Genomic DNA, 26,378 nt, shown 5'->3' on the forward strand with positions numbered 1-26,378 from the left:
CCAGGATTCCGATGCTCCAGTGACAATTTACTGTATCCCTCAAATCCTCGTAATGACAATGGAACAAAGAAATTGCATCGCAGTTCAATTCTACAGTCCCTAAGAGACTTCTATCCAAGTGAATAATGTGGCGACGTGCATTGTACGGACGTTCCCCTAAGAGTCAGGCTCCAGGATTCCGATAGTCCAGTGACAATTTAGTGTATCCCTCAATCTCTCGTAATGACAATGGAACAAAGAAATTGCATCGCAGTTCAATTCTACAGTCCTCAAGGGACTTCTCCCCAAGTGACTAATGTGGCGACGTACATTGTACAGACGTTCGCCTGAGAGTCAGGCTCCAGCATTCCGATGCTCCACTGACAATTTACTGTATCCCTCAAACCCTCGTAATGACAATGGAACAAAGAAATTGCATCGCAGTTCAATTCTACAGTCCCTAAGAAACTTCTCTCCAAGTGAATAATGTGGCGACGTGCATTGTACAAACGTTCCCCTGAGAGTCAGGCTCCAGGATTCCGATGCTCCAGTGACAATTTACTGTATCCCTCAAACCCTCGTAATGACAATGGAACAAAGAAATTGCATCGCAGTTCAGTTCTATAGTCCCCAAGAGACTTCTCCCCAAGTGAATAATGTGGTGATGTGCATTGTACAGACGGTCTCCTGAGAGTCAGGCTCAAGGATTCCGAAGCTCCAGTGACAATTTACTGTATCCCTGAAACCGTGGTAATGAGAATGAAACAAAGAAATTGCATCGCAGTTCAATTCTACAGTCCCTAAAAGACTTCTCTCCAAGTGACTAATGTGGCGATGTGCATTGTACAGACGTTCCCCTGAGAGTCAGGCTCCAGCATTCCGATGCTCCACTGACAATTTACTGTATCCCTCAAACCCTCGTAATGACAATGGAACAAAGAAATTGCATCGCAGTTCAATTCTACAGTCCCTAAGAGACATCTCTCCAAGTGAATAATGTGGCGACGTGCATTGTACAAACATTCCCCTGATAGTCAGGCTCCAGGATTCCGATGCTCCATTGACAATTTACTGTATCCCTCAAACCCTCGTAATGACAATGGAACAAAGAAATTGCATCGCAGTTCAATTCTACAGTTCCTAAGCGACTTCTCTCCAAGTGACTAATGTGGCGACGTGCATTGTACAGACGTTCCCCTGAGAGTCAGGCTCCAGGATTCCGAAACTCCAGTGACAATTTACTGTATCCCTCAAACCGTGGTAATTCTAATGAAACAAAGAAATTGCATCGCTGTTCAATTCTACAGTCTTTAAGAGACTTCTCTCCAAGTGACTAATGTGGCGTCGCGCATTGTACAGACGTTCCCCTGAAGATCAGGCTCCAGAATTCCGAAGCTCCAGTGACAATTTACTGTATCCCTGAAACCGTGGTAATGAGAATGAAACAAAGAAATTGCATCGCACTTCCATTCTACAGTCCCTAAGAGACTTCTCTCCAAGTGACTAATGTGGCGATATGCATTGTACAGACGTTCCCCTGAGAGTCAGGCTCCAGCATTCCGATGCTCCACTGACAATTTACTGTATCCCTCAAACCCTCGTAATGACAATGGAACAAAGAAATTGCATCGCAGTTCAATTCCACAGTTCCTAAGCGACTTCTCTCCAAGTGACTAATGTGTCGACGTGCATTGTACAGACGTTCCCCTGAGAGTCAGGCTCCAGGATTCCGAAGCTCCAGTGACAATATACTGTATCCCTCAAACCGTGGTAATTCTAATGAAACAAAGAAATTGCATCGCTGCTCAATTCTACAGTCCCTAAGAGACTTCTCCGAGTGACTAATGTGGCGACGTGCATTGTACAAACGTTCCCCTCAGAGTCAGGCTCCAGGATTCCGATGCTCCACTGACAATTTACTGTATCCCTCAAACCATCGTAATGACAATGGAACAAAGAAATTGCATCGCAGTTCAACCCTACAGTCCCTATGAGACTTCTCTCAAAGTGCCTAATGTGGCGTCATGCACTGTAGAGACGTTCCCCTGAGATTCAGGCTCCAGGATTCCGATGCTCCAGTGACAATTTACTGTATTTCTCAAACCCTCGTAATGACAATGGAACAAAGAAATTACATCCCATTTCAACCCTACAGACCCTATGAGACTTCTCTCAAAGTGCCTAATGTGGCGTCATGCATTGTAGAGACGTTCCCCTGAGATTCAGGCTCCAGGATTCCGATGCTCCAGTGACAATTTACTGTATCCCTCAAACGCTCCTAATGACAATGGAACAAAGAAATTGCATCGCAGTTCAATTCTACAGTCCCTAAGATACGTCTCTCCAAATGACAAATGTGGCGACGTGCATTGTACAGACTTTCCCCTGAGAGTCATGCTCCAGTATTCCGATGCTCCAGTGACAATTTACTGTATCCTTCAAACCCTCGTAATGACAATGGAACAAAGAAATTGCATCGCAGTTCAATTCTACAATCTCTAATAGACTTCTCTCCAAGTGACTAATGTGGCGATGTGCATTGTACAGACGTTCCCCTGAGAGTCAGGCTCCAGCATTCCGATGCTCCACTGACAATTTACTGTATCCCTCAAACCCTCGTAATGACAATGGAACAAAGAAATTGCATCGCATTTCAATTCTACAGTCCCTAAGAGACTTCTCTCCAAGTGAATAATGTGGCGACGTGCATTGTACAAACGTTCCCCTGAGAGTCAGGCTCCAGGATTCCGATGCTCCAGTGACAAATTACTGTATCCCTCAAACCCTCGTAATGACAATGGAACAAATAAATTGCATCGCAGTTCAATTCTACAGTTCCTAAGCGACTTCTCTCCAAGAGACTAATGTGGCAACGTGCATTGTACAGACGTTCCCCTGAGAGTCAGGCTCCAGGATTCCGAAACTCCAGTGACAATTTACTGTATCCCTCAAACCGTGGTAATTCTAATGAAACAAAGAAATTGCATCGCTGTTCAATTCTACAGTCTTTAAGAGACTTCTCTCCAAGTGACTTATGTGGCGTCGTGCATTGTACAGACGTTCCCCTGAAGGTCAGGCTCCAGAATTCCGAAGCTCCAGTGACAATTTACTGTATCCCTCAAACCGTGGTAATTCTAATGAAACAAAGAAATTGCATCGCTGCTCAATTCTACAGTCCCTAAGAGACTTCTCCGAGTGACTAATGTGGCGACGTGCATTGTACAAACGTTCCCCTGAGAATCAGGCTCCAGGATTCCGATGCTCCACTGACAATTTACTGTATCCCTCAAACCCTCGTAATGACAATGGAACAAAGAAATTGCATCGCAGTTCAACTTTAGAGTCCCTATGAGACTTCTCTCAAAGTGCCTAATGTGGCGTCATGCATTGTAGAGACGTTCCCCTGAGATTCAGGCTCCAGGATTCCGATGCTCCAGTGACAATTTACTGTATCTCTCAAACCCTCGTAATGACAATGGAACAAAGAAATTACATCCCATTTCAATTCTACAGTCCCTAAGAGACTTCTCTCCAAGTGACTAATGTAGCGACGTGCATTGTACAGACGTTCCCCTGAGAGTCAGGCTCCAGGATTCCGAAGCTCCTCTGACAATTTACTGTATCCCCTAAACCCTCATAATGACAATGGAACACAGAAATTGCATCGCAGTTCAATTCTACAGTCCCTAAGAGACTTCTCTCCAAGTGACTAATACGGCGATGTGCATTGTACGGACGTTCCCCTGAGAGTCAGGCTCCAGGATTCCGATGCTCCACTGACAATTTACTGTATCCCTCAAACCCTCGTAATGACAATGGAACAAAGAGATTGCATCGCAGTTCAATTCTATAGTCCCTAAGAGGCTTCCCTCCAAGTGACTAATGTGGCGTCGTGCATTGTACAATCGTTCCCCTGAGAGTCAGGCTCCAGGATTTCGATGCTCCAGTGACAATTTACTGTGTCCCTCAAACCCACGTAATGACAATGGAACAAAGAAATTGCATCGCAGTTTAATTATACAGTCCCTAAGAGACTTCTCCCCAAGTGACTAATGTGGCGACCTGCATTGTACAGACGTTCCCCTGAGAGTCAGGCTCCAGGATTCCTAAGCTCCAGTGACAATTTACTGTATCCCTCAAACCCTCGTTATAACAATGGAACAAAGAAATTGCATCGCAGTTCAATTATACAGTCCCTAAGAGACTTCTCTCCAAGTGACTAATGTGGCGACCTGCATTGTACAGACGTTCCCCTGAGATTCAGGTTCCAGGATTCCGATGCTCCACTGACAATTTACTGTATCCCTCAAACCCTCGTAATGACAATGGAACAAAGAAATTGCATCGCAGTTCAACCCTACAGTCCCTATGAGACTTCTCTCAAAGTGCCTAATGTGGCGTCATGCATTGTAGAGACGTTCCCCTGAGATTCAGGCTCCAGGATTCCGATGCTCCAGTGACAATTTACTATATCCCTCAAACGCTCCTAATGACAATGGAACAAAGAAATTGCATCGCAGTTCAATTCTACAGTCCCTAAGATACTTCTCTCCAAGTGACTAATGTGGCGACGTGCATTGTACAGACTTTCCCCTGAGAGTCAGGCTCCAGTATTCCGATGCTCCAGTGACAATTTAGTGATCCCTCAAATCCTCGTAATGACAATGGAACAAAGAAATTGCATCGCAGTTCAATTCTACAGTCCCTAAGAGACTTCTATCCAAGTGAATAATGTGGCGACGTGCATTGTACGGACGTTCCCCTAAGAGTCAGGCTCCAGGATTCCGATGCTCCAGTGACAATTTAGTGTATCCCTCAATCTCTCGTAATGACAATGGAACAAAGAAATTGCATCGCAGTTCAATTCTACAGTCCCCAAGAGACTTCTCCCCAAGTGACTAATGTGGCGACGTGCATTGTATAGACGTTCGCCTGAGAGTCAGGCTCCAGCATTCCGATGCTCCACTGACAATTTACTGTATCCCTCAAACCCTCGTAATGACAATGAAACAAAGAAATTGCATCGCAGTTCAATTCTACAGTCCCTAAGAAACTTCTCTCCAAGTGAATAATGTGGCGACGTGCATTGTACAAACGTTCCCCTGAGAGTCAGGCTCCAGGATTCCGATGCTCCAGTGACAATTTACTGTATCCCTGAAACCCTCGTAATGACAATGGAACAAAATAATTGCATCGCAGTTCAGTTCTATAGTCCCCAAGAGACTTCTCCCCAAGTGAATAATGTGGTGATGTGCATTGAACAGACGGTCTCCTGAGAGTCACGCTCCAGGATTCCGAAGCTCCAGTGACAATTTACTGTATCCCTGAAACCGTGGTAATGAGAATGAAACAAAGAAATTGCATCGCAGTTCAATTCTACAGTCCCTAAAAGACTTCTCTCCAAGTGACATATGTGGCGATGTGCATTGTACAGACGTTCCCCTGAGAGTCAGGCTCCAGCATTCCGATGCTCCACTGACAATTTACTGTATCCCTCAAACCCTCGTAATGACAATGGAACAAAGAAATTGCATCGCAGTTCAATTCTACAGTCCCTAAGAGACTTCTCTCCAAGTGAATAATGTGGCGACGTGCATTGTACAAACGTTCCCCTGAGAGTCAGGCTCCAGGATTCCGATGCTCCAGTGACAATTTACTGTATCCCTCAAACCCTCGTAATGACAATGGAACAAAGAAATTGCATCGCAGTTCAATTCTACAGTTCCTAAGCGACTTCTCTCCAAGTGACTAATGTGGCGACGTGCATTGTACAGACGTTCCCCTGAGAGTCAGGCTCCAGGATTCCGAAACTCCAGTGACAATTTACTGTATCCCTCAAACCGTGGTAATTCTAATGAAACAAAGAAATTGCATCGCTCTTCAATTCTACAGTCTTTAAGAGACTTCTCTCCAAGTGACTAATGTGGCGTCGTGCATTGTACAGACGTTCCCCTGAAGGTCAGGCTCCAGAATTCCGAAGCTCCAGTGACAATTTACTGTATCCCTGAAACCGTGGTAATGAGAATGAAACAAAGAAATTGCATCGCAGTTCCATTCTATAGTCCCTAAAAGACTTCTCTCCAAGTGACTAATGTGGCGATATGCATTGTACAGACGTTCCCCTGAGAGTCAGGCTCCAGCATTCCGATGCTCCACTGACAATTTACTGTATCCCTCAAACCCTCGTAATGACAATGGAACAAAGAAATTGCATCGCAGTTCAATTCCACAGTTCCTAAGCGACTTCTCCCCAAGTGACTAATGTGGCGATATGCATTGTACAGACGTTCCCCTGAGAGTCAGGCTCCAGCATTCCGATGCTCCACTGACAATTTACTGTATCCCTCAAACCCTCGTAATGACAATGGAACAAAGAGATTGCATCGCAGTTCAACCCTACAGTCCCTATGAGACTTCTCTCAAAGTGCTTAATGTGGCGTCATGCATTGTAGAGACGTTCCCCTGAGATTCAGGCTCCAGGATTCCGATGCTCCAGTGACAATTTACTGTATCTCTCAAACCCTCGTAATGACAATGGAACAAAGAAATTACATCCCATTTCAATTCTACAGTCCCTAAGAGACTTCTCTCCAAGTGACTAATGTAGCGACGTGCATTGTACAGACGTTCCCCTGAGAGTCAGGCTCCAGGATTCCGAAGCTCCTCTGACAATTTACTGTATCCCCTAAACCCTCATAATGACAATGGAACACAGAAATTGCATCGCAGTTCAATTCTACAGTCCCTAAGAGACTTCTCTCCAAGTGACTAATACGGCGATGTGCATTGTACGGACGTTCCCCTGAGAGTCAGGCTCCAGGATTCCGATGCTCCACTGACAATTTACTGTATCCCTCAAACCCTCGTAATGACAATGGAACAAAGAGATTGCATCGCAGTTCAATTCTATAGTCCCTAAGAGGCTTCCCTCCAAGTGACTAATGTGGCGTCGTGCATTGTACAATCGTTCCCCTGAGAGTCAGGCTCCAGGATTTCGATGCTCCAGTGACAATTTACTGTGTCCCTCAAACCCACGTAATGACAATGGAACAAAGAAATTGCATCGCAGTTCAATTATACAGTCCCTAAGAGACTTCTCCCCAAGTGAATAATGTGGCGACCTGCATTGTACAGACGTTCCCCTGAGAGTCAGGCTCCAGGATTCCTAAGCTCCAGTGACAATTTACTGTATCCCTCAAACCCTCGTAATGACAATGGAACAAAGAAATTGCATCGCACTTCAACCCTACAGTCCCTACGAGACTTCTCTCAAAGTGCCTAATGTGGCGTCATGCATTGTAGAGACGTTCCCCTGAGATTCAGGCTCCAGGATTCCGATGCTCCAGTGACAATTTACTATATCCCTCAAACGCTCCTAATGACAATGGAACAAAGAAATTGCATCGCAGTTCAATTCTACAGTCCCTAAGATACTTCTCTCCAAGTGACTAATGTGGCGACGTGCATTGTACAGACTTTCCCCTGAGAGTCAGGCTCCAGTATTCCGATGCTCCAGTGACAATTTAGTGTATCCCTCAAATCCTCGTAATGACAATGGAACAAAGAAATTCCATCGCAGTTCAATTCTACAGTCCCTAAGAGACTTCTATCCAAGTGAATAATGTGGCGACGTGCATTGTACGGACGTTCCCCTAAGAGTCAGGCTCCAGGATTCCGATGCTCCAGTGACAATTTAGTGTATCCCTCAAACCCTCGTAATGACAATGGAACAAAATAATTGCATCGCAGTTCAGTTCTATAGTCCCCAAGAGACTTCTCCCCAAGTGAATAATGTGGTGATGTGCATTGAACAGACGGTCTCCTGAGAGTCACGCTACAGGATTCCGAAGCTCCAGTGACAATTTACTGTATCCCTGAAACCGTGGTAATGAGAATGAAACAAAGAAATTGCATCGCAGTTCCATTCTACAGTCCCTAAAAGACTTCTCTCCAAGTGACTAATGTGGCGATATGCATTGTACAGACGTTCCCCTGAGAGTCAGGCTCCAGCATTCCGATGCTCCACTGACAATTTACTGTATCCCTCAAACCCTCGTAATGACAATGGAACAAAGAAATTGCATCGCAGTTCAATTCCACAGTTCCTAAGCGACTTCTCTCCAAGTGACTAATGTGGCGACGTGCATTGTACAGACGTTCCCCTGAGAGTCAGGCTCCAGGATTCCGAAGCTCCAGTGACAATTTACTGTATCCCTCAAACCGTGGTAATTCTAATGAAACAAAGAAATTGCATCGCTGCTCAATTCTACAGTCCCTAAGAGACTTCTCCGAGTGACTAATGTGGCGACGTGCATTGTACAAACGTTCCCCTGAGAGTCAGGCTCCAGGATTCCGATGCTCCACTGACAATTTACTGTATCCCTCAAACCCTCGTAATGACAATGGAACAAAAAAATTGCATCGCAGTTCAGCCCTACAGTCCCTAAGAGACTTCTCTCAAAGTGCCTAATGTGGCGTCATGCATTGTAGAGACGTTCCCCTGAGATTCAGGCTCCAGGATTCCGATGCTCCAGTGACAATTTACTGTATACCTCAAACGCTCCTAATGACAATGGAACAAAGAAATTGCATCGCAGTTCAATTCTACAGTCCCCAAGAGACTTTTCTCCAAGTGACTAATGTGGCGACTTGCATTGTACAGACGTTCCCCTGAAATTCAAGCTCCAGGATTCCGATACTCCACTGACAATTTACTGTATCCCTCAAACCCTCGTAATGACAATGGAACAAAAAAATTGCATCGCAGTTCAATTCTACAGTCCCTAAGACACTTCTCTCCAAGTGACTAATGTGGCGAAGTGCATTGTACAGACGTTCCTCTTAGGTTCAGGCTCCAGTATTCCGATGCTCCACTGACAATTTACTGTATCCCTCAAACCCTCGTAATGACAATGGAACAAAGAAATTGCATCGCAGTTCAACCCTACAGTCTCTGTGAGACATCTCTCCAAGTGCCTAATGTGGCGTCATGCATTGTAGAGACGTTCCCCTGAGATTCAGGCTCCAGGATTCCGATGCTCCAGTGACAATTTACAGTATCTCTCAAACCCTCATAATGACAATGGAACAAAGAAATTGCATCCCAGTTCAATTCTACAGTCCCTAAGAGACTTCTCTCCAACTGAATAATGTGGCGATGTGCATTGTACAGACATGCCTCTGAGAGTCAGGCTCCACGATTCCGATGCTCCAGTGACAATTTACTGTATCCCTCAAACCCTCGTAATAACAATGGAACAAAGAAATTGCATCGCAGTCCAATTCTACAGTCCCTAAGAGACTTCTCTCCAAGTGACTAATGCGGCGACGTGCATTGTACAGACTTTCCCCTGAGAGTCAGGCTCCAGTATTCCGATGCTCCACTGACAATTTGCTGTATCCCTCAAACCCTCACAATGACAATGGAACAAAGAAATTGCATCGCAGTTCAATTCTACAATCCCTAAGAGACTTCTCTCCAAGTGACTAATGTGGCGACGTGCATTGTACAGACTTTCCCCTGAGAGTCACGCTCCAGGATTCCGATGCTCCAGTGACAATTTACTGTACCCCTCAAACCGTCGTAATGACAATGGGACAAAGATATTCCATCGCAGTTCAATTCTACAGTCCCTAAGAGACTTCTCTCCAAGTGACTAATACGGCGATGTGCATTGTATGGACGTTCCCCTGAGAGTCAGGCTCCAGGATTCCGATGCTCCACTGACAATTTACTGTATCCCTCAAACCCTCGTAATCACAATGGAACAAAGAAATTGCGTCGCAGTTCAACCCTACAGTCCCTATGAGACTTCTCTCCAAGTGACTAATGTGGCGACGTGCATTGTACAGACGTTCGCCTGAGAGTCAGGCTCCAGGATTCCGATACACCAGTGACAATTTACTGTATCCCTCAAACCCTCGTTATAACAGTGGAACAAAGAAATTGCATCACACTTCAATTATACAGTCCCTAAGAGACTTCTCTCCAAGTGACTAATGTGGCGACGTGCATTGTACAGACGTTCCCCTGAGAGTCAGGCTCCAGGATTCCGATGCTCCACTGACAATTTACTGTATCCCTCAAACCCTCGTTATAACAATGGAACAAAGAAATTGCATCGCAGTTCAATTATACAGTCCCTAAGAGACTTCTCTCCAAGCGACTAATGTGGCGACCTGCATTGTACAGACGTTCCCCTGAGAGTCAGGTTCCAGGATTCCAATGCTCCACTGACAATTTACTGTATCCCTCAAACCCTCATAATGACAATGGAACACAGAAATTGCATCGCAGTTCAGTTCTACAGTCATTAAGAGACTTCCCTCCAAGTGACTAATGTGGCGACGTGCATTCTACAGACGGTCTCCTGAGAGTCAGGATCCAGGACTCCGATGCTCCACTGACAATTTACTGTATCCCTCAAACGCTCCTAATGACAACGGAACAAAGAAATTGCATCGCAGTTCAATTCTACAATCCCTAAGAGACTTCTCTCCAAGTGACTAATGTGGCGACGTGCATTGTACAGACGTTAACCTTTGAGTCACGCTCCAGGATTCCGATGCTCCAGTGACAATTTACTGTATCCCTCAAACCGTCGTAATGACAATGGAACAAAGAAATTGCATCGCAGATCAATTCTACAGTCCCTAAGAGACTTCTCTCTAAGTGACTAATACGGCGATGTGCATAGTACGGACGTTCCCCTGAGAGTCAGGCTCCAGGATTCCGATCCTCCACTGACAATTTACTGTATCCCTCAAACCCTCGTAATGACAATGGAACAAAGAGATTGCATCGCAGTTCAATTCTACAGTCCCTAAGAGACTTCCCTCCAAGTGACTAATGTGGCGACGTGCATTGTACAGACGTTCCCCTGAGAGTCAGGCTCCAGGATTTCGATGCTCCAGTGACAATTTACTGTGTCCCTCAAACCCTCGTAATGACAATGGAACAAAGAAATTGCATCGCAGTTCAATTATACAGTCCCTAAGAGACTTCTCTCCAAGTGACTAATGTGGCGACCTGCATTGTACAGACGTTCCCCTGAGAGTCAGGTTTCAGGATTCCGATGCTCCACTGACAAATTACTGTATCCCTCAAACCCTCGTAATGACAGTGGAACACAGAAATTGCATCGCAGTTCAACCCTACAGTCCCTATGAGACTTTTCTCAAAGTGCCTAATGCGGCGTCATGCATTGTAGAGACGTTACCCTGAGATTCAGGCTCCAGGATTCCGATGCTCCAGTGACAATTTACTGTATCTCTCAAACCCTCGTAATGACAATGGAACAAAGAAATTACATCCCACTTCAATTCTACAGTCCCTAAGAGACTTCTCTCAAAGTGACTAATGTAGCGACGTGCATTGTACGGACGTTCCCCTAAGAGTCAGGCTCCAGGATTCCGATGCTCCAGTGACAATTTAGTGTATCCCTCAATCTCTCGTAATGACAATGGAACAAAGAAATTGCATCGCAGTTCAATTCTACAGTCCCCAAGAGACTTCTCCCCAAGTGACTAATGTGGCGACGTGCATTGTACAGACGTTCGCCTGAGAGTCAGGCTCCAGCATTCCGATGCTCCACTGACAATTTACTGTATCCCTCAAACCCTCGTAATGACAATGGAACAAAGAAATTGCATCGCAGTTCAATTCTACAGTCCCTAAGAAACTTCTCTCCAAGTGAATAATATGGCGACGTGCATTGTACAGACGTTCCTCTTAGGTTCAGGCTCCAGGATTCCGATGCTACACTGACAATTTACTGTATCCCTCAAACCCTCGTAATGACAATGGAACAAAGAAATTGCATCGCAGTTCAACCCTACAGTCTCTATGAGACATCTCTCCAAGTGCCTAATGTGGCGTCATGCATTGCAGAGACGTTCAACTGAGATTCAGGCTCCAGGATTCCGAAGCTCCAGTGACAATTTACAGTATCTCTCAAACCCTCATAATGACAATGGAACAAAGAAATTGCATCCCAGTTCAATTCTACAGTCCCTAAGAGACTTCTCTCCAAGTGACTAATGTGGCGACGTGCATTGTACAGACGTTCCCCTGAGAGTCAGGCTCCAGGATTCCGGTGCTCCACTGATAATTTACTGTATTCCTCAAACCCTCGTAATGACAATCGAACAAAGAAATTGCATTCCAGTTCAATTCTACAGTCCCTAAGAGACTTCTCTCCAAGTGAATAATGTGGCGATGTGCATTGTACAGACATGCCTCTGAGAGTCAGGCTCCACGTTTCTGATGCTCCAGTGACAATTTACTGTATCCCTCAAACCCTCGTAATAACAATGGAACAAAGAAATTGCATCGCAGTCCAATTCTACAGTCCCTAAGAGACTTCTCTCCAAGTGACTAATGTGGCGACGTGCTTTGTACAGACGGTCTCCTGAGAGTCAGGCTCCAGGACTCCGATGCTCCACTGACAATTTACTGTATCCCTCAAACGCTCCTAATGACAATGGAACAAAGAAATTGCATCGCAGTTCAATTCTACAGTCCCTAAGATACTTCTCTCCAAGTGACTAATGTGGCGACGTGCATTGTACAGACTTTCCCCTGAGAGTCAGGACCCAGTATTCCGATGCTCCAGTGACAATTTGCTGTATCCCTCAAACCCTCATAATGACAATGGAACAAAGAAATTGCATCGCAGTTCAATTCTACAATCCCTAAGAGACTTCTCTCCAAGTGACTAATGTGGCGACGTGCATTTTACAGACTTTCCCCTGAGAGTTACGCTCCAGGATTCCGATGCTCCAGTGACAATTTACTGTATCCCTCAAACCGTCGTAATGACAATGGGACAAAGAAATTCCATCGCTGTTCAATTCTACAGTCCCTAAGAGACTTCTCTCCAAGTGACTAATACGGCGATGTGCATTGTATGGACGTTCCCCTGAGAGTCATGCTCCAGGATTCCGATGCTCCACTGACAATTTACTGTATCCCTCAAACCCTCGTAATCACAATGGAACAAAGAAATTGCGTCGCAGTTTAATCCTACAGTCCCTATGAGACTTCTCTCCAAGTGACTAATGTGGCGACGTGCATTGTACAGACGTTCGCCTGAGAGTCAGGCTCCAGGATTCCGATGCACCAGTGACAATTTACTGTATCCCTCAAACCCTCGTTATAACAGTGGAACAAAGAAATTACATCGCAGTTCAATTCTACAGTCCCTAAGAGACTTCTCTCCAAGTGACTAATGTTGCGACCTGCATTGTACAGACGTTCCCCTGAGAGTCAGGCTCCAGGATTTCGATGCTCCAGTGACAATTTACTGTGTCCCTCAAACCCTCGTAATGACAATGGAACAAAGAATTTGCATCGCACTTCAATTGTACAGTCCCTAAGAGACTTGTCTCCATGTGACTAATGTGGCGACGTGCATTGTACAGACGTTCCCCTGAGAGTCAGGCTCCAGGATTCCGATGCTCCACTGACAACTTACTGTATCCCTCAAACCATCGTTATAACAATGGAACAAAGAAATTGCATCGCAGTTCAATTATACAGTCCCTAAGAGACTTCCCTCCAAGTGACTAATGTGGCGACGTGCATTGTACAGACTTTCCCCTGAGAGGCAGGCTCCAAGATTCCGATGCTCCACTGATAATTTACTGTATCCCTCAAACCCTCGTAATGACAATCGAACACAGAAATTGAATTGCAGTTCATTTCTACAGTCCCTGAGAGACTTCTCTCCAAGTGACTAATGTGGCGACGTGCATTGTACCCACGGTCTCCTGAGAGTCAGGCTCCAGGACTCCGATGCTCCACTAACAATTTACTGTATCCCTCAAACGCTCCTAATGACAATGGAACAAAGAAATTGCATCGCAGTTCAATTCTACAGTCCCTAAGAGACTTCTCTCCAAGTGACTAATGTTGCGACCTGCATTGTACAGACGTTCCCCTGAGAGTCAGGCTCCAGGATTTCGATGCTCCAGTGACAATTTACTGTGTCCCTCAAACCCTCGTAATGACAATGGAACAAAGAATTTGCATCGCACTTCAATTATACAGTCCCTAAGAGACTTCTCTCCAAGTGACTAATGTGGCGACGTGCATTGTACAGACGTTCCCCTGAGAGTCAGGCTCCAGAATTCCGATGCTCCACTGACAATTTACTGTATCCCTCAAACCATCGTTATAACAATGGAACAAAGAAATTGCATCGCAGTTCAATTACACAGTCCCTAAGAGACTTCTCTCCAAGTGACTAATGTTGCGACCTGCATTGTACAGACGTTCCCCTGAGAGTCAGGTTCCAGGATTCCGATGCTCCACTGACAATTTACTGTATCCCTCAAACCCTCATAATGACAGTGGAACACAGAAATTGCATCGCAGTTCAATTCTACAGTCATTAAGAGACTTCCCTCCAAGTGACTAATGTGGCGACGTGCATTGTACAGACTTTCCCCTGAGAGGCAGGCTCCAAGATTCCGATGCTCCACTGATAATTTACTGTATACCTCAAACCCTCGTAATGACAATCGAACACAGAAATTGCATTGCAGTCCATTTCTACAGTCCCTGAGAGACTTCTCTCCAAGTGACTAATGTGGCGACGTGCATTGTACAGACGGTCTCCTGAGAGTCAGGCTCCAGGACTCCGATGCTCCACTGACAATTTACTGTATCCCTCAAACGCTCCTAATGACTATGGAACAAAGAAATTGCATCGCAGTTCAATTCTACAATCCCTAAGAGACTTCTCTCCAAGTGACTAATGTGGCGACGTGGATTGTACAGACGTTCCCCTTTGAGTCATGCTCCAGGATTCCGATGCTCCAGTGACAATTTACTGTATCCCTCAAACCGTCGTAATGACAATGGAACAAAGAAATTGCATCGCAGTTCAATTCTACAGTCCCTAAGAGACTTCTCTCCAAGAGACTAATACGGCGATGTGCATTGTACGGACGTTCCCCTGAGAGTCAGGCTCCAGGATTCCGATGCTCCACTGACAATTTACTGTATCCCTCAAACCCTCGTAATGACAATGGAACAAAGAAATTGCATCGCAGTTCAACCCTACAGTCCCTATGAGACTTCTCTCAAAGTGCCTAATGTGGCGTCATGCATTGTAGAGACGTTACCCTGAGATTCAGGCTCCAGGATTCCGATGCTCCAGTGACAATTTACTGTATCTCTCAAACCCTCGTAATGACAATGGAACAAAGGAATTACATCCCAGTTCAATTCTATAGTCCCTAAGAGACTTCTTTCCAAGTGACTAATGTAGCGACGTGCATTGTACAGACGTTCCCCTGAGAGTCAGGCTCCAGGATTCCGAACCTCCAGTGACAATTTACTGTATCCCCTAAACCCTCATAATGACAATGGACCACAGAAATTGCATCGCAGTTCAATTCTACAGTCATTAAGAGACTTCCCTCCAAGTGAATAATGTGGCAACGTGCATTGTACAGACGTTCCCCTGAGAGGCAGGCTCCAAGATTCCGATGCTCCACTGATAATTTACTGTATCCCTCAAACGCTCCTAATGACAATGGAACAAAGAAATTGCATCGCAGTTCAATTCTACAGTCCCTAAGATACTTCTCTCCAAGTGACTAATGTGGCGACGTGCGTTGTACAGAGCTTCCCCTGAGAGTCAGGCTCCAGTATTCCGATGCTCCAGTGACAATTTACTGTATCCCTCAAACCCTCAAAATGACAATGGAACAAAGAAATTGCATCGCAGTTCAATTCTACAATCCCTAAGAGACTTCTCTCCAAGTGTACTAATGTGGCGACCTGCATTGTACAGACTTTCCCCTGAGAGACAAGCTCCAGGACTCCGATGCTCCAGTGACAATTTACTGTATCCCTCAAACCGTCGTAATGACAATGGAACAAAGAAATTGCATCACAGTTCAATTCTACAGTACCTAGGAGACTTCTCTCCAAGTGAATAATGTGGCGATGTGCATTGTACAGACATGCCTCTGAGAGTCAGGCTCCACGATTCCGATGCTCCAGTGACAACTTACTGTATCCCTCAAACCCTCGTAATAACAATGGAACAAAGAAATTGCATCGCAGTCCAATTCTACAGTCCCTAAGAGACTTCTCTCCAAGTGACTAATGTGCCGACGTGCATTGTACAGACGGTCTCCTGAGAGTCAGGCTCCAGGACTCCGATGCTCCACTGACAATTTACTGTATCCCTCAAACGCTCCTAATGACAATGGAACAAAGAAATTGCATCGCAGTTCAATTCTAAAGTCCCTAAGATACTTCTCTCCAAGTGACTAATGTGGCGACGTGCATTGTACAGACATTCCCCTGAGAGTCAGGCTCCAGTATTCCGACGCTCCAGTGACAATTTTCTGTATCCCTCAAACCCTCATAATGACAATGGAACAAAGAAATTGCATCGCAGTTCAATTCTACAATCCCTAAGAGACTTCTCTCCAAGTGACTAATGTGGCGACGTGCATTGTACAGACTTTCCCCTGAGAGTCACGCTCCAGTATTCCGATGCTCCAGTGACAATTTACTGTATCCTTCAGACCGTCGTAATGACAATGGGACAAAGAAATTCCATCGCAGTTCAATTCTACAGTCCCTAAGAGACTTCTCTCCAAGTGACTAATACGGCGATGTGCATTGTATGGACGTTCCCCTGAGAGTCAGGCTCCAGGAATCCGATGCTCCACTGACAATTTACTGTATCCCTCAAACCCTCGTAATCACAATGGAACAAAGAAATTGCGTCGCAGTTCAACCCTACAGTCCCTATGAGACTTCTCTCCAAGTGACTAATGTGGCGACGTGCATTGTACAGACGTTCGCCTGAGAGTCAGGCTCCAGGATTCCGATGCACCAGTGACAATTTACTGTATCCCTCAAACCCTCGTTATAACAGTGGAACAAAGAAATTGCATCGCAGTTCAATTCTACAGTCCCTAAGAGACTTCTCTCCAAGTGACTAATGTTGCGACCTGCATTGTACAGACGTTCCCCTGAGAGTCAGGCTCCAGGATTTCGATGCTCCAGTGACAATTTACTGTGTCCCTCAAACCCTCGTAATGACAATGGGACAAAGAATTTGCATCGCACTTCAATTATACAGTGCCTAAGAGACTTCTCTCCAAGTGACTAATGTGGCGACGTGCATTGTACAGACGTTCCCCTGAGAGTCAGGCTCCAGGATTCCGATGCTCCACTGACAATTTACTGTATCCCTCAAACCATCGTTATAAAAATGGAACAAAGAAATTGCATCGCAGTTCAACCCTACAGTCCAGTGACAATTTACTGTATCCCAAGAACACTCGTAATGACTATGTAACAATGAAATTGCATCGCTTGTCAATCCTACAGACCCTAAGAGATCTCTACAAATGACTAACCTGGCGACGAGCATTCTACAGACGTTCCCCTGAGAGTCATTCTCCAGTATTCCGATGCTCCAGTGACAATTTACTGTATCCCTCAAACCCTCGTAATGACAATGGAACAACGAAATTGCATTGCAGTTCAATTCTACAGTCCTACAGTCACAAGTGACTAACGTGGCGACGGGCATTCTACAGACGTTCACCTGAGAATCAGGCTCCAGGATTCCGATGCTCCAGTGACAATTTACTGGATCCCTCAAACCCTCGTAATGACAATGGAACAAAGAAATTGCATCGCAGTTCAATCCTACAGTCCCTAAGAGAGCTCTCTCCAAGTGACTAAGACGGCGACGTGCATTGTCCAGACGTTCCCCTGAGAGTCAGGCTCCAGGATTCCGATGCTCCAGTGACAATTTACTGTATCCCTCAAACCCTTTTAATGACAATGGAACAAAGAAATTGCATCGCAGTTTAATCCTACAGTCCCTAAGAGATCTCTCCATGTGACTAACCTGGCGACGAGCATTCTACAGACGTCCCCCTGAGAGTCATTCTCCAAGATTCCGATGCTCCAGTGACAGTATACTGTATCCCTCAAACCCTCATAATGACAATGTAAGAAAGAAATTGCATCGCAGTTAAATGTTACAGTCCCGAAGAGACTTCTCTCCAAATGACTAATGTGGCGACGTGCATTGTACAGACGTTCCCCTGAGAGTCAGGCTCCAGGATTCCGATGCTCCAGTGACAATTTGCTGTATCCCTCAAACCCTCGTAATGACAATGGAACAAAGAAATGGCATCGCAGTTTAATCCTACAGTCCCTAAGAGATCTCTCCATGTGACTAACCTGGCGACGAGCTTTCTACAGACGTCCCCCTGAGAGTCATTCTCCAAGATTCCGATGCTCCAGTGACAGTATACTGTATCCCTCAAACCCTCATAATGACAATGTAAGAAAGAAATTGCATCGCAGTTAAATGTTACAGTCCCGAAGAGACTTCTCTCCAAATGACTAATGTGGCGACGTGCATTGTACAGACGTTCCCCTGAGAGTCAGGCTCCAGGATTCCGATGCTCCAGTGACAATTTACAGTATCCCTCAAACCCTCGTAATGACAATGGAACAAAGAAATTTCATCTCAGCACAAACCTACAGTCCCTAAGAGACTTCTCTCCAAGTGATCAACGTGGCGACGTTCATTTTATAGACGTTCCCCTGAGAGTCAGCCTCCAGGATTCCGATGCTCCAGTGACACTTTACTGTATCCCTCAAACCCTCGTAATGACAACAGAACAAAGAAATTGCATCGCAGTTTAATCCTACAGTCCCTAAGAGACTTCTCTCCAAGTGACCAACGTGGTAACGTGCAATGTACAGACGTTAACCTGAGAGTCATTCTCCAGGATTCCGATGCTCCAGTGACACTTTACTGTATCCCTCAAACCCTCGTAATGACAATGGAACAAAATAAATTGCATCGCAGTTCTATTATACAGTCCCTAAGAGACTTCTCTCCAAGTGACTAATGTGGCGACCTGCATTGTACAGACGTTCCCCTGAGAGTCAGGTTCCAGGATTCCGATGCTCCACTGACAATTTACTGTATCCCCTAAACCCTCATAATGACAGTGGAACACAGAAATTGCATCGCAGTTCAATTCTACAGTCATTAAGAGACTTCCCTCCAAGTGACTAATGTGGCGACGTGCATTGTACAGACTTTCCCCTGAGAGGCAGGCTCCAAGATTCCGATGCTCCACTGATAATTTACTGTATCCCTCAACCCCTCGTAATGACAATCGAACACAGAAATTGCATTGCAGTTCATTTCTACAGTCCCTGAGAGACTTCTCTCCAAGTGACTAATGTGGCGACGTGCATTGTACAGACGGTCCCCTGAGAGTCAGGCTCCAGGACTCCGATGCTCCACTGACAATTTACTGTATCCCTCAAACGCTCCTAATAACTATGGAACAAAGAAATTGCATCGCAGTTCAATTCTACAATCCCTAAGAGACTTCTCTCCAAGTGACTAATGTGGCGACGTGCATTGTACAGACGTTGCCCTTTGAGTCATGCTCCAGGATTCCGATGCTCCAGTGACAATTTACTGTATCCCTCAAACCGTCGTAATGACAATGGAACAAAGAAATTGCATCGCAGTTCAATTCTACAGTCCCTAAGAGACTTCTCTCCAAGAGACTAATACGGCGATGTGCATTGTACGGACGTTCCCCTGAGAGTCAGGCTCCAGGATTCCGATGCTCCACTGACAATTTACTGTATCCCTCAAACCCTCGTAATGACAATGGAACAAAGAAATTGCATCGCAGTTCAACCCTACAAACCTTTGAGACTTCTCTCAAAGTGCCTAATGTGGCGTCATGCATTGTAGAGACGTTACCCTGAGATTCAGGCTCCAGGATTCCGATGCTCCAGTGACAATTTACTGTATCTCTCAAACCCTCGTAATGACAATGGAACAAAGAAATTACATCCCAGTTCAATTCTATAGTCCCTAAGAGACTTCTTTCTAAGTGACTAATGTAGCGACGTGCATTGTACAGACGTTCCCCTGAGAGTCAGGCTCCAGGATTCCGAACCTCCAGTGACAATTTACTGTATCCCCTAAACCCTCATAATGACAATGGACCACAGAAATTGCATCGCAGTTCAATTCTACAGTCATTAAGAGACTTCCCTCCAAGTGAATAATGTGGCAACGTGCATTGTACAGACGTTCCCCTGAGAGGCAGGCTCCAAGATTCCGATGCTCCACTGATAATTTACTGTATCCCTCAAACGCTCCTAATGACAATGGAACAAAGAAATTGCATCGCAGTTCAATTCTACAGTCCCTAAGATACTTCTCTCCAAGTGACAAATGTGGCGACGTGCATTGTACAGGGTTTCCCCTGAGAGTCAGGCTCCAGTATTCCGATGCTCCAGTGACAATTTACTGTATCCCTCAAACCGTCGTAATGACAATGGAACAAAGAAATTGCATCACAGTTCAATTCTACAGTACCTAGGAGACTTCTCTCCAAGTGAATAATGTGGCGATGTGCATTGTAAAGACATGCCTCTGAGAGTCAGGCTCCACGATTCCGATGCTCCAGTGACAATTTACTGTATCCCTCAAACCCTCGTAATAACAATGGAACAAAGAAATTGCATAGCAGTCCAATTCTACAGTCCCTAAGAGACTTCTCTCCAAGTGACTAATGTGCCGACGTGCATTGTACAGACGGTCTCCTGAGAGTCAGGCTCCAGGACTCCGATGCTCCACTGACAATTTACTGTATCCCTCAAACGCTCCTAATGACAATGGAACAAAGAAATTGCATCGCAGTTCAATTCTAAAGTCCCTAAGATACTTCTCTCCAAGTGACTAATGTGGCGACGTGCATTGTACAGACTTTCCCCTGAGAGTCAGGCTCCAGTATTCCGATGCTCCAGTGACAATTTGCTGTATCCCTCAAACCCTCATAATGACAATGGAACAAAGAAATTGCATCGCAGTTCAATTCTACAATCCCTAAGAGACTTCTCTCCAAGTGACTAATGTGGCGACGTGCATTGTACAGACTTTCCCCTGAGAGTCACGCTCCAGGATTCCGATGCTCCAGTGACAATTTACTGTATCCCTCAGACCGTCGTAATGACAATGGGACAAAGAAATTCCATCGCAGTTCAATTCTACAGTCCCTAAGAGACTTCTCTCCAAGTGACTAATACGGCGATGTGCATTGTATGGACGTTCCCCTGAGAGTCAGGCTCCAGGAATCCGATGCTCCACTGACAATTTACTGTATCCCTCAAACCCTCGTAATCACAATGGAACAAAGAAATTGCGTCGCAGTTCAACCCTACAGTCCCTATGAGACTTCTCTCCAAGTGACTAATGTGGCGACGTGCATTGTACAGACGTTGGCCTGAGAGTCAGGCTCCAGGATTCCGATGCACCAGTGACAATTTACTGTATCCCTCAAACCCTCGTTATAACAGTGGAACAAAGAAATTGCATCGCAGTTCAATTCTACAGTCCCTAAGAGACTTCTCTCCAAGTGACTAATGTGGCGACGTGCATTGTACAGACGTTCCCCTGAGAGTCAGGCTCCAGGATTCCGATGCTTCACTGACAATTTACTGTATCCCTCAAACCATCGTTATAAAAATGGAACAAAGAAGTTGCATCGCAGTTCAACCCTACAGTCCAGTGACAATTTACTGTATCCCAAGAACACTCGTAATGACTATGTAACAATGAAATTGCATCGCTTGTCAATCCTACAGACCCTAAGAGATCTCTACAAATGACTAACCTGGCGACGAGCATTCTACAGACATTCCCCTGAGAGTCATTCTCCAGTATTCCGATGCTCCAGTGACAATTTACTGTATCCCCTAAACCCTCATAATGACAGTGGAACACAGAAATTGCATCGCAGTTCAATTGTACAGTCATTAAGAGACTTCCCTCCAAGTGACTAATGTGGCGACGTGCATTGTACAGACTTTCCCCTGAGAGGCAGGCTCCAAGATTCCGATGCTCCACTGATAATTTACTGTATCCCTCAAACCCTCGTAATGACAATCGAACACAGAAATTGCATTGCAGTTCATTTCTACAGTCCCTGAGAGACTTCTCTCCAAGTGACTAATGTGGCGACGTGCATTGTACAGACGGTCTCCTGAGAGTCAGGCTCCAGGACTCCGATGCTCCACTGACAATTTACTGTATCCCTCAAAAGCTCCTAATGACAATGGAACTAAGAAATTGCATCGCAGTTCAAATCTACAATCCCTAAGAGACTTCTCTCCAAGTGACTAATGTGGCGACGTGCATTGTACAGACGTTCTCCTTTGAGTCACGCTCCAGGATTCCGATGCTCCAGTGACAATTTACTGTATCCCTCAAACCGTCGTAATGACAATGGAACAAAGAAATTGCATCGCAGTTCAATTCTACAGTCCCTAAGAGACTTCTCTCCAAGTGACTAATACGGCGATGTGCATTGTACGGACGTTCCCCTGAGAGTCAGGCTCCAGGATTCCGATGCTCCACTGACAATTTACTGTATCCCTCAAACCCTCGTAATGACAATGGAACAAAGAGATTGCATCGCAGTTCAATTCTACAGTCCCTAAGAGACTTCCCTCCAAGTGACTAATGTGGCGACGTGCATTGTACAGACGTTCCCCTGAGAGTCAGGCTCCAGGATTCCGATGCTCCAGTGACAATTTACAGTATCCCTCAAACCCTCGTAATGACAATGGAACAAAGAAATTTCATCTCAGCACAAACCTACAGTCCCTAAGAGACTTCTCTCCAAGTGATCAACGTGGCGACGTTCATTTTATAGACGTTCCCCTGAGAGTCAGCCTCCAGGATTCCGATGCTCCAGTGACACTTTACTGTATCCCTCAAACCCTCGTATTGACAATAGAACAAAGAAATTGCATCGCAATTTAATCCTACAGTCCCTAAGAGACTTCTCTCCAAGTGACCAACGTGGCAACGTGCAATGTACAGACGTTAACCTGAGAGTCATTCTCCAGGATTCCGATGCTCCAGTGACACTTTACTGTATCCCTCAAACCCTCGTAATGACAATGGAACAAAATAAATTGCATCGCAGTTCAATTATACAGTCCCTAAGAGACTTCTCTCCAAGTGACTAATGTGGCGACCTGCATTGTACAGACGTTCCCCTGAGAGTCAGGTTCCAGGATTCCGATGCTCCACTGACAATTTACTGTATCCCCCAAACCCTCATAATGACAGTGGAACACAGAAATTGCATCGCAGTTCAATTCTACAGTCATTAAGAGACTTCCCTCCAAGTGACTAATGTGGCGACGTGCATTGTACAGACTTTCCCCTGAGAGGCAGGCTCCAAGATTCCGATGCTCCACTGATAATTTACTGTATCCCTCAAACCCTCGTAATGACAATCGAACACAGAAATTGCATTGTAGTTCATTTCTACAGTCCCTGAGAGACTTCTCTCCAAGTGACTAATGTGGCGACGTGCATTGTACGGACGGTATCCTGAGAGTCAGGTTCCAGGACTCCGATGCTCCACTGACAATTTACTGTATCCCTCAAACGCTCCTAATGACAATGGAACAAAGAAATTGCATCGCAGTTCAAATCTACAATCCCAAAGAGACTTCTCTCCAAGTGACTAATGTGGCGACGTGCATTGTACAGACGTTCTCCTTTGAGCCACGCTCCAGGAGTCCGATGCTCCAGTGACAATTTACTGTATCCCTCAAACCGTCGTAATGACAATGGAACAAAGAAATTGCATCGCAGTTCAATTCTACAGTCCCTAAGAGACTTCTCTCCAAGTGACTAATACGGCGATGTGCATTGTACGGACGTTCCCCTGAGAGTCAGGCTCCAGGATTTCGATGCTCCAGTGACAATTTACTGTGTCCCTCAAACCAACGTAATGACAATGGAACAAAGAAATTGCATCGCAGTTCAATTATACAGTCCCTAAGAGACTTCTCTCCAAGTGACTAATATGGCGACCTGCATTGTACAGACGTTCCCCTGAGAGTCAGGTTCCAGGATTCCGAAGCTCCAGTGACAATTTACTGTATCCCTCAAACCCTCGTTATAACAATGGAACAAAGAAATTGCATCGCAGTTCAATTATACAGTCCCTAAGAGACTTCTCTCCAAGTGACTAATGTGGCGACGTGCATTGTACAGACGTTCCCCTGAGAGGCAGGCTCCAGGATTTCGATGCTCCAGTGACAATTTACTGTGTCCCTCAAACCCACGTAATGACAATGGAACAAAGAAATTGCATCGCAGTTCAATTATACAGTCCCTAAGAGACTTCTCTCCAAGTGACTAATGTGGCGACCTGCATTGTACAGACGTTCCCCTGAGAGTCAGGTTTCAGGATTCCGATGCTCCACTGACAATTTACTGTATCCCTCAAACCCTCGTAATGACAATGGAACAAAGAAATTGCATCGCAGTTCAACCCTACAGTCCCTATGAGACTTCTCTCAAAGTGCCTAATGTGGCGTCATGCATTGTAGAGACGTTACCCTGAGATTCAGGCTCCAGGATTCCGATGCTCAAGTGACAATTTACTGTATCTCTCAAACCCTCGTAATGACAATGGAACAAAGAAATTACATCCCAGTTCAATTCTACAGTCCCTAAGAGACTTCTCTCCAACTGACTAATGTAGCGACGTGCATTGTACAGACGTTCCCCTGAGAGTCAGGCTCCAGGATTCCGAACCTCCAGTGACAATTTACTGTATCCCCTAAATCCTCATAATGACAATGGAACACAGAAATTGCATCGCAGTTCAATTCTACAGTCATTAAGAGACTTCCCTCCAAGTGACTAATGTGGCGACGTGCATTGTACAGACGTTCCCCTGAGAGGCAGGCTCCAAGATTCCGATGCTCCACTGATAATTTACTGTATCCCTCAAACGCTCCTAATGACAATGGAACAAAGAAATTGCATCGCAGTTCAATTCTACAGTCCCTAAGATACTTCTCTCCAAGTGACTAATGTGGCGACGTGCATTGTACAGAGTTTCCCCTGAGAGTCAGGCTCCAGTATTCCGATGCTCCAGTGACAATTTACTGTATCCCTCAAACCCTCAAAATGACAATGGAACAAAGAAATTGCATCGCAGTTCAATTCTACAATCCCTAAGAGACTTCTCTCCAAGTGACTAATGTGGCGACCTGCATTGTACAGACTTTCACCTGAGAGTCAAGCTCCAGGATTCCGATGCTCCAGTGACAATTTACTGTATCCCTCAAACCGTCGTAATCACAATGGAATAAAGAATTTGCATCGCAGTTCAATTCTACAGTCCCTAAGATACTTCTCTCCAAGTGACTAATACGGCGATGTGCATTGTACGGACGTTCCCCTGGGAGTCATGCTCCAGGATTCCGATGCTCCACTGACAATTTACTGTATCCCTCAAACATTCGTTATAACAGTGGAACAAAGAAATTGCATCGCAGTTCAATTCTACAGTCAATAAGAGACTTCTCTCCAAGTGACAAATGTGGTGACCTGCATTGTAAAGGCGTTCCTCTGAGAGTCAGGCTCCTGGATTCCGAAGCTCCAGTGACAATTTACTGTATCCCATCAAACCCTCATAATGACAATGGAACAAAGAAATTGCATCGCAGTTCAATTCTACAGTCCCTAAGAGACTTCCCACCAAGTGACTAATGTGACGACGTGCATTGTACAGACGTTACCCTGAGAGGCAGGCTCCAGAATTCCGATGCTCCACTGATAATTTACTGTGTCCCTCAAACCCTCCTCATAACAATGCAACAAAGAAATTTCATCGCAGTTCAATTCTACAGTCCCTAAGAGACATCCCTCCAAGTGACTAATGTGGCGACGTGCATTGTACAGACGTTCCCCTGAGAGTCAGGCTCCAGGATTTCGATGCTCCAGTGAGAATTTACTGTGTCCCTCAAACCCTCGTAATGACAATGGAACAAAGAAATTGCATCGCAGTTCAATTATACAGTCCCTAAGAGACTTCTCTCCAAGTGACTAATGTGGCGACCTGCATTGTACAGACGTTCCCCTGAGAGTCAGGCTCCAGGATTCGGAAGCTCCAGTGACAATTTACTGTATCCCTCAAACCCTCGTTATAACAATGGAACAAAGAAATTGCATCGCAGTTCAATTATACAGTCCCTAAGAGACTTCTCTCCAAGTGACTAATGTAGCGACGAGCATTGTACAGACGTTCCCCTGAGAGTCAGGCTCCAGGATTCCGATGCTCCAGTGACAATTTACTGTATCCCCTAAACCCTCATAATGACAATGGAACACAGAAATTGCATCGCAGTTCAATTCTACAGACAATAAGAGACTTCCTTGCAAGTGACTAATGTGGCGACGTGCATTGTACAGACGTTCCCCTGAGAGGCAGGCTCCAAGATTTCGATGCTCCACTGACAATTTACTGTATCCCTCAAACCTTCGTAATGA

This window comes from Schistocerca gregaria, chromosome 7 (genome assembly GCF_023897955.1).
Source record: "Schistocerca gregaria isolate iqSchGreg1 chromosome 7, iqSchGreg1.2, whole genome shotgun sequence".
Classification (NCBI taxonomy): Eukaryota; Metazoa; Arthropoda; class Insecta; order Orthoptera; family Acrididae; genus Schistocerca; species Schistocerca gregaria.